We start from the raw sequence: 10913 nt of genomic DNA, 5'->3' as shown, positions 1-10913 counted from the left end.
AAAAAAATTAGAAAAAAATAAAGGTTTCCCCAATTAAATCTTAATCTACAATTTAAACTCCCACCTTAAAAACCCACCCAGAAAATACCGTGTTTCCCCCAAAATAAGACCTAGCTGGACAATCAGCTCTAATGCATTTTTTGGAGCAAAAATTAACATAAGACCTGGTATAATATAATATAATATAATATAATATAATATAATATAATATAATATTTAGTATATTATATTAATTTATTAATATTAATACATTAATGTTTATTAATATTAATTTTTATATTAATTTTTGCTCCAAAAGACGTATTAGAGCTGATTGTCTGACCAGGTCTTATTTTGGGGGAAACAGTGTAAGAGCAAAATAAACCCAAAGCAGGCAGAAGGAAGGAAATAATAAAGATGAAAGTAAAAAATCAGTGACATTGAAAACAGGAAAACAATACAGAAAGTCAGTGAAACCAGAAGCTGGTACTTTAAAAAGACCAATAAAATTTGACAAACCTCTAGTAAGACTGACACAAATGACACAAATGCCCAATATCTGGGATAAAAAGGAGCTATCACCAGAGAGAGTGCCCACAGACATTAAAAGGATAATGACGGACCACTCTGAATACCTCTATGCAACAATGAAGTCAGCCACTTTTAGATGAATTAGAACTATTCCTGAAAAACCACAGATGGCCAAAACTCATCCAAGATGAAACAGATTATCCTACAGTCCTTTATCTCTTAAAGAAATTGAACTTATAGTTAAAAACCATCAAAAAAAAAAAAAAATCCTCAGGCCCAGATGGTTTCACTGGTGAATTCTATCAAACATTTAAAGAAGAAATAACACCAATACTACACAGTATCTCTCAGAAAATAAAAGAGGAGGTGATACTTACCAATTCATTTTATAAGGCCAGTATTATTCTGAATCCCAAACCATATCAAGATGGTTCAAAAAATGTGTACAGACCAACGTGCATCACAAACATAGACACCCCAAGATTGTCAACAAATATAACACTAACACATTGAATCCAACAACACATAAAAAATGTACCATGACTAAATGGAGATTATCCCAGGAATGCAAGGCTGGTGGAGTATCAAAAAAAAATCAATCAATATAATCCATCATATTAACAGACTAAAGAAGAAAAAAACATATGATCATTATCAATTGGTGCAGAGAAACATTTGACAAGTCAACATCCAATCAGGATAAAAACTCAAAAAACTGAGAGTAGAAGGGAACTTCCTAAATCTGGTAAAGGATGTCTATAAAAACCCCACAGCCTGCATTCTATTTAGTTGTGAAAGACTGAACGCCTTGCCTTAGGATCAGAAATCATTCCTGTGCCACATTTTTTTGGAGGGCCCAGCCAGTGAAATGTTGCAAGAAAAAGAAATTATAGGCACTCAAACTGGAAAGGAAGAAATTGAACTGTGCTTATCTGCATATTTCATTGTCTGTGTAGAAAATCTTAAGGAACTAAAAAATCTTAAGAAAATAAAAATTAACTCATAGAAATAATGAGTTTAGTAAGGTCTCAGGATACAAGGTCAACATATAAAAATCAATCATATTTCTATATACTAGCAAAAAACAATTGATAACTGAAGTTTTAAAAATAATACTGGTTACAACAACTCCCCAAAATGAAATACTCAGGTATAATAAATCTAACAAAACGTGTGTATAACTGGTGTCTCATTTTGTATATTCTGTAACTCGAACACTCACCATATTATTCCAGTACCTGGTTCTTGCTTTCCTCCACTGACCATGAACTTGACTGCAATTGTCCAAATTTTCACCTCCTTTCATTTTTGATCTCCCTGCAACTACAAGCAAAACCTGGCACTGAGATGATGCTTAATAACAGTTTAATGAATGAATAAACACACTTGAAATTGACCTAAGATCTGATTCTGGTAAAGGTGAATAGTGGTCTTGGGGAAAGTATTTCTGTGAGGGGAAAAAAGAAAAAAAAAAAAGCTGTTTTGTGATGGTGGGGAGATAGATTGGCCAGAGCAGCATTACTGGTGATCCCCACTTGCAACAGTTGAAATTCTCAGCACAGAATTCTCCTTAGATATTGAGTCATAAAAACAGACGGAGAAAATCCCTATAGACATAGTTATTAAGTATCAATTAGGATTCAGGCTGGAACCATTCGGGGTTTGGAAAAATGTTTTCAGATTATTTTCCAAGTGTTTGATGAAACCCCAGACATTTTTCCCAGGCATATTTTCCCAGAAGTTGTAAACCCGTACATATTTAAAAGATAATTTAATCCTTAGGTTTAGGATCTGTCTGTGCTGAACTCATCTGGATGGAATGGCACACCATGCCGCCGTGGCTTGCGCTGTTTTAAAAGTGTTATTAGATACTTAAATTTCGGGTGCATGCAATTAATTCTCAAACCAGTACTTGAGTTCCAAGAGGGAACAGACTTGGCAGATGTGTTCCCCAATTATTGGAATCAACATAAGGCCCTTCCTTGGGTTGCAACACAGCCAAACTTCAGGCTTTGGAGAACCCGGGACCCTTGATGGGGGATGGGAAACGTTCCAGCAGCTACCCTGAGCTGGCAACATGGGAGATACAGGGGGGATACAGGGGGGAAAATATTTCTAAATTTAGAAAGTAAAAAATGCCCATTGTAGAAAAATGGGAACACACCAATAGGAAGATTGAAATAAAAACAACAGAAAAAAATAAACCAACCTACACAGAAAACCCCCAGTGATGTTGCTTTCAGGTTTTTCTGCCCTGGGCTTTGGGGATTGGCTTCCAAGGTAGCAAACATGTGACTGAAATGAAAGGGGTAGCTGTGTGATGAATCAGCTGTTGGCCCCTTCGGTAAAGCTTCAGGCCCCAGATGGGCTGGGTAGCCAGCCCTCCTGTTGGGCAGCAGGTGAGGGGGTGGTAAACCAGAGGGCGGGGCCCGGAAACCAGGATTAGGATTCCTGCACTGGCTGCTCTGTCACTCATGCAAACTTCCTCCAGAAAATGTGGACAACAGTTTCTGCCCATTTCACAGAGGCAGGGAAAACCGAGTGGGAGCAAAGAGGTGAGAGAGGAGGTATACCATGGTGGATAAAATGTGGTGACGTGGCAACAACCACGAGCTAAACTTCAGTTTCCTCGTTTATAACCTGGACCAATCCCGCCTCCTTCCTAAGATTCTGGTGAGGATTGGAAGATATTATGCGAAGACTCAATGTTACCGCATTAGCCTGGCATTTGATGATCCGTGAGCATTCGATACGTGGGAAGCAGGAAGAAAAGGGTGTTTTATCATTCTTCTCTGAACTGTGAGTTTATCATTTTGAGACTAACTTATTAGTGGATACACTATTATTAAAACTGGCAAACCCGGGGTATATTCCTGTGAGTCTGAATCCTCTTATCGTGAATTTCAACACAAAGCCACTGCGAGCACATCTAAAGGACTGCACTCATCCTGCCGCACATGTGAAGTCCTGACCAGAGCCCATGACTGGCAGCCCCTCACCTGGCTGGTGGGCGTGGAAACTGCTACAGCTCCTTTGGAAAACTGCGTGACAGTGTCTACTAATGCTGCACAGAGGCCTACCCCAGGACGCTGTCCTTCCACTCCAGTGCGCACCCAGAAACAAGCATACACGTACACCAAAAGACAACTGAGAGAATCTTCATGGCTTTCTCATAACAGCCCCAACTGCACACCACTGACTGTCCATCAACAACAGAACATGTCACTGCTGCAGCGTAGTCATATACTGGAATACTACTTGGTGATGAAAAAGGACAAACAACTGGGACAAACCACCACGTGGGTGACTCCCAGAGAAATAATGATGAAAGAGATGAAGAGCACATGCTCTATGATGCCACTTATATGAAGTTGCAAAGAGTCAAAATGATCTATGGCAGTGGTTCTAACCAGGGGTGATTTTGGGCCCCAGGGGACACGTGGCAATGTATGGAGTCATTTTTGGTTGTCACAACTGCACAGGGAGTGCTACCGGCATCCAGCGGGTCGAGGCCAGGATGCTGCTGACATCCTAAAATGCAGGGGGCAGCCCTCACCACGGAGAGTTATTGGCCCCAGATGCCCACAGTGCCAAGGGCGAGCAGCTGATGTGTAGGAGATGCCAGGTACTGGTCACCCTTAGGAGACAGGGCGGAAGCTCCGGGGCCCTGGGGTGCTGGAAACGCACTCGATATTTACATGGATGTGTCAATATGCAAAAACCCATAGAGCTGAACGTGTATGACTTGCATGCTTTGCCATATGTAAGCCATACGTCCACCTCTGAACACGAGACCAGCACCGTGCTCTAGCACAGCCACGGCTCCCGCTTAAGTCCTTTACGTCATTGTCCAGGCCACCACTCCCACTTAAGTAGGACGGGACATTTTCGTCAATGTATCACTTTTACTCAAGGGAAATTAAAGGGTTTGGTTTTGGGGTATTCCAAGTCAAATATGAACCATATGAACATGCAGACTCATGGTAGCCACTTCGTTCTTTCACAATCTTTTCCAAACCAACCGCCGTCGTGAGCACACACAGCATGTCGAGTTTAGAGCACCACCCCCATCCCACCCCACCCTCAGGTTTTATTGTTCTGGCACCACCAACTGACTCAGAGAACTCCTCATTTCCGTGAAAAGGGGGCAGGGCCTGACCCACCCCTTCTTGCTCAATCAGCCGCAAACCTGCTCAGGGGTGTCAGTGTGAGTGCCAAAGACCCAGTGGGTCACCTACGAAGTGGGCCAGGAGGTCAGTCCTGAAGAACTTGACTGCAGGCTTGTGCCCAAGTTCTGAGCCACAACTGAATTCCATCCAGTCCAGGGCGGAACTGGACGAAGGGACGCTCTGATCAGACGCTGCAAGGGTATGTCGTGTGGCTGCGGCTACTGGAAGAGTGAGCTTCTGCGCTGAGCCAAGACGTGGAAGAAATGTCGGCCTGTTTATTCTTTTTTATTTTCCAGTGACTTTTATTTTCCCTTTGGTTTATATGACTGACTGTCACCATCACGACTCACAAGACCATAACACTAAAACAGATTTGGTTTCAGGAGAACAAGACACAGCAGTCAGCACACATGGGTTTGTAGCGCAACCTGCAAGCACTGGGGATTTCGCCTGATGCCTTCAGAAGTACGGCAACCACAGGCCAAGCCGACGAACACAAATTTCCAAAATGAATTTCTGAAATGCAAACGGTGTCCAAGTCACTGAGACCGTCAGAATAAACTTCTTTCCAGAAGAGCTATAATGACTACCCTGTAGAGATTAGGGGGTTGGTGTGAAAGTTGTTGTTCAGTGACTGGTGGCGACCGAGAATAGCCAAGCCAGGCAAGGCCAAAGCATCCCCCTGGGCCACGGCCCTCCGGACATCCTTCTTGCTCCCTCTTCTCCTCCACCTCCATGACCTTCCCACAGCCCCCCCTTTTCTGTACCCTTCCCTGGTCACGATACAGAAGTAAAGCATATTTTACGTTGTTTGCTGTATTTATTTAGCAAAGGGCAGGCTTTCTTCGTAGTTGTACATGTGGGTGAATTGAAGTTTTATATTTCTATTTCTTTGAAAACAAATCTTAGGTTGCTCCAAATCTTAGGTTGGACCAGTCCTTAACTGGTTTATTTGTCCCACTGTTTAATAAAAGTTTTGAATAAAAGTCCCATTATAGCTGTAAAGAAGAGTAACAGAAAAAGACCAGGCACGTGTGTGCAGCCAGCCCTTGGTTGGGCGTCTGAGTCAAAGGAAGACAGTGGAGTGATGGAGTTTTCTATTACCCTATTCAGGATCAGGCCCTGTGGCCATCCTTTACGGGGTTGCTCACCACCCAGGCACACCTACTTTTTAGTGGAAATTCAGCCAGCAGCGAACATCTCTCTATATGGTAGGCCCTAACACGGCAAGAGACATAGCCCAGCTATCTGGTTTGAATAGAAACATCCAGAACCGACACGATGGCAGGAATTCAAGACAGGCAAGCAGGAATTCAAAGATCAAGGCAAGTAAAAGACCGAAATTTAAAAGGTGATTTGCCAGAAAGGAGGCCCCATGACAGGACACAAGAAGGGCCACCTGTGTCCAGGGCTCACTGGGCCCCAACACTATGCTGACTGATCACACCTATTACCTTGCCTCATCTTGTCCCTGATCCGGTGTGGCAGTGCCACTCCCAGCCATTTCATAGAGACACTGGGTCACCTCCCCAGGGTCACATGGTTGATTAGTGCAGGGTGAGTTTGGAATGCAGGCTGTGTGGCTTCTCCATCCCCGGTTTTGAATAATTTCATCAGTTCGCTGTTTTTGTTTTAATGCTACAAGCACTGAGAGTTCATCTAGATCTTTCCCATCTGTTTCTCTGCAATATCCACGGGCTTCTGTCTGCCATTCCAGTTTACTTGCAGGTACCATGCGAGCAGGCAGGCAGCGGTAAGGCAGGGTGACATCTGCGCAGGGCACTGTCAGGGTTCCCAGCAGGCTCTGAAGCCAGTGCCAACGCCCCAGGTGCACACCATACAGAGCAAGTACTTAGGGGTTGTCAGGGCCAGAGGCCTGTAAAGAACTCAAAAGTGGGCCTGGTCTGTAGGGAGCCCTGTATCTTAGCTACGATGGACATCTTAAAAAGAAAACATGTCAAGCCCTAAACCAACGGAGAAACCATGTCCTGGAGAGGGGAGGGGAGGCAAGGAAGCCAGAGGCGGCACTGAGGGGGGCTGCAAGCAGGACACCCCAACGGTGGCCACGGAGGACTGTGCTGTGAATCACTGGCCCCAACGACCAACCCCGGAGGAGGGCTCTTTGAAGTCTGTGCTTCCCCTCACTGGGAGCAGTGGCCCTGATTTGGCAGGGAGCACATGGAGCCATAGGAAACAGGGCATGTCTTCCTAGAAAGTGAATGCTACTCGCTGCCAAGTTAATTTACACCTTTTCAAACATAGCACGAATTTCATGCACTGCATCACCCCCTAGGACCCACTCACTGACCTCGGATGTGAAGGGTAGCTATTCCCTGGAAAGCTGAGCAGCACAGGAGTACAATGCTTTAAGCAGCATGTGATCAAATGAGCAGGAAAGCAAATTCAGCCCTACTGGTCTCAAAAGCTATTTAAGCAGCAATAAATACATGGCGGCCTATGCAAAGAGAGAGACATACAGATCAATGGTGCTACAAGTCCAGAGCCCGGCCCTAGTGATGAAAACACAGAAGGCAGGCAGTCAACTGTCAGATCAGGAAGTAAATCCGTATCTTACACAGGGGATTTTCAATCTTATTTTTAAAGCAGAGCAGTACTTTTTTCTTAAATCACAAAGAGAATCCAAAACTACTCAGAATACATGAGAAGAGATTTGCTTTCTTTGAAGGACAGGTGGGAAACCCAAGGTCAGTTTTTACCAGATCCAATCCCAGGGTGACCCCCAATACTTTGAAAACCACGAAGATGACCATCGACATAATCCAAAACATACTCCAGATGGGCTTAGATGTTTAAAATAAAACAAAAAACTTCTATTATTAAGAAAATGACAAAACAGAAACATAGCGTTGAGGTCATCTGGTTCCCAAATGGGCAGAAAGTCTATCCAGGAACTCTTCAAATGCAAAGATATATTTTATCGATTTGATGCAGAATAAACAAAGCTACTTTAATATTTCACTTGTTGAAAGACAATAAATACTTTCCCAATAAATGATAAATAAGAACAGAGCAAGCACGTAAATGGAAGTCTATCAGAAAATGAAAATACCTTAGGTGGTATCCATGTGAAATCCGACAGTCAAAACAAAATACTTCAGAAATACCACAGCAGCCAGGATTGGGTAATTTCCTTTAATGTAAATACAGTGATTTAAAAGCTTACTTCCAGTTGTTTCCAAGGAAAAACCAGCAAATCAGCGCTTAGCAGGTAATTCCTAACTATGATCAGTGTACAATGGTAGACACGACCAAATATGTGAAACAAAATGCAAGCACAGCTGAGAAATAAATGTACAATTTAAATTCCATTACGGAAACCCACACTTGCTAACTAAAACAATATACCCTTTCTTTGTGTGGGAAAGAAAAGTGAGGAAAGAGAGCGAAAGATCAGAAAAGGGGAGGGAACCAAGCATTCGTTCACTGGTTCATTTGTTCATTCCTTAAAAGACCAAACATCATCACAAGGTGAAGCCAGGCTATGGAGAAAATTTCATTTTTTATGCAAACAACTTTTTCTCTAAAATAAATAAGGTGGGAAGGAGGGTCAGACCAGAAGATGAATAACAACACTTAAAAAAATATCCTAGGACGCAGGAGAAAACGTTTGCTGAGGGCAAAGCATGTCTGCTTGGCAATCTGCTCTGACTGAATTTAAAGAAAAAACACAACGCTGCATATAGTGTTGGCTGTTACACATTTTGGCCTTGCTAGACAGGAGCTATTTTTAAAACACTCATATTTTGTCTAATGTTTTCTAAGTCCACTGACCCTCAGGGAATTGGTGTAATGGATACACTACCCTCACTGGGGAGAGTCAACAAGATGGTTTTCTTTCTTGAGTCAGAGAAGTTAACAGAACAGCCTTGGGTCTTCCATCTCCCCTGACGGACAAAACAAACCATCAGACTGATGTAGCCACACTGGCACAACTTATCATTAGGTTGGTGTACAAGTAATTGCGGTTTTTGCAATTATTTTTAACCTTTTAAACCGCCTTTACTTCTGCACCAACCTATTATTGATTCGTGCAAGGTAGCTGATTGCTGCACAATACCGAATTCAATGGTTTATTTGGTTAATTCAAAGCAACTGACTTTGATGGCAAGCTCAGCTTTCTAACCAGTTGGCCTGGTCAAGTACAAGCAGCCTATGAGAGCAATAACCAGAAATTTTCACTGAGGAAGAGACATAAAATGATGTATTTGCTGATTATAAAGTTCCTGCTCATGTTGCTCACACATTAGACCACGATGACGTGACTATGCTGAGAGATGAAAGCAGAATGCTGCTCTGAGCCACTCAGACGGCTGGACTCTGGTTATACAAATAGGACAACGAAATGACCGCCATTTTTAATTCTGAATGGAACCCACAGTGGCTCGTGGACTTCCTTAACTACTGGAAAAACAACGTACTGACCAGATAAACCTCATTACATCCTTCCCTGTAAGAGAACTTCCACATCTTGTTAGTAATAATCAACACATTATAGAAAAATCTCCCTGTAACACAATTCCAAAAATGTCAGCATTCACACTATTTTAAGAGTCATCTATAAAGACATGAAAATGCCACCTGAAACTCATAAAATACTGAATGTCAACTGTAATTGAAGACATATCAAATGCTAATGAAGGAAAATCATTACATTTGTACCCCCAAAACCAAGGTTAATGGGCAGAGTTCTAAGTGTAAATGACCAAAAGCCAAGGAAATAGTCTATGAAACTTACAAAAAAAAAACACCCTAAACATTGCAGCACAAAATACTAAATGTCAAGTCCAAAACCTCAACGGATAACATGGATATGCCCACCATTCCCTTGGGACCCCAGAAAATGCTGGATTTACTAGAATGATCTGATTCTACCCATGGGCCAATTATCCACTCCAGGGACCAAATGCAAATATTCTTAATTCCAGGCTGGCTCTCCTTGCTATGTATTCTGTTCCTTCCTGAGTTTTGCTCTTCTGTCTGCAGCCAGGTGTGATCTGGCTTAAGCAAAATTGGGACGCTCCATCTGTCATGAATACAATTCGGAGTTAAGTGGTTACACAGGCTTTCAAACAAAAAGTAGCTTTCGCCTTTCAAACACACAGCATCTAACACACAGGGTCATAATGAAGTCCACTGCAAGCGACCACATGGCTCAATTTAAAAACCCAGGTAGGGATGCAGTATTGCTATACGCTACCCACTGACCAAGACATCCAAATGTCCCACTGGATTTAAAATTCATCTCTACCACTTTTGAGAGCGATCTAAGATCTTTCAAAGAAAGTTTCTCCGTTTCCAACATAGTTGGGGCTTGACAAATACATGCCTTAGCAATTTAAAGATTATGTAGAAATCTTTCAATGATATTTGAGGGGGAAATTTCTCATGGAAACACATAGGATGTGTTTCAAAATTTGGAAGCAGGCTGGTGTACCAACAACAGCATTCTTTATCTGACCTCGTTTCATGTGAAGGCATTCCCAGAACAGAGGGCCCTGTTCTTGAGGGAGCTCAATCTGACTCACAGGGGACACGTTCATCACTTTCAATAATAAGGAGCCGCTTCATCCTGCTGGGGGAGAATGATCCATAGCAGTTATGAGGCTGGGTGCGTGCGTTCTCAGGACAGATAAGCCATTCCCTTCAGAACAGGCATGGCCTGGCTCACAGTACGACAATCCAGAACTCAGTGAAGGGCTTCAGAACAGGGCTGATGTCCTCTTCAGCGGGGTTACTGTGAAGTGGGCTGCTTCCCCCGATGTTAACTTGGCTTCCAAGCACCACAACTTCCATTAAGAATTGCACATGATTTTAATGAGAAGTGTAACATGACTCGCAAGTCAGCCAAGAGAATCAGAGCAGTGTTACAACAGGGTGAGTAGACCAAGTGGCCGTGGTAGGACTATAATTGATACGTAAGCTCTGAACATGGGAGGGGAACGGGCTGTGACCAGGCACGCCAGATGGTAAGAAGAAGAGCTCGGGAGCCAAGCTCAGACCACATACAGCCACTTCTCTGGAGATCTCAGGACATGACAATGACTTGTTTGCATGGAGCCAGAATCCGGAGCACGAGAGGTACAAAAGCCACTGGGGTGCCCTGACCCGCATGTGTCCGCCGTCTCTCTCTCCATCTCCTCCAACGGTGGCGTCTGACGCTGCTACGATGTCCCAGTGGTACACAATTAAAAAGATGCTAGGCCATCACCTAAA

Source organism: Rhinolophus ferrumequinum, chromosome 15 (assembly GCF_004115265.2).
Source record: "Rhinolophus ferrumequinum isolate MPI-CBG mRhiFer1 chromosome 15, mRhiFer1_v1.p, whole genome shotgun sequence".
NCBI classification, from domain to species: Eukaryota; Metazoa; Chordata; class Mammalia; order Chiroptera; family Rhinolophidae; genus Rhinolophus; species Rhinolophus ferrumequinum.
The sequence above is the reverse complement of the archived record's forward strand: the minus strand, read 5'-3'. Positions refer to the sequence as shown.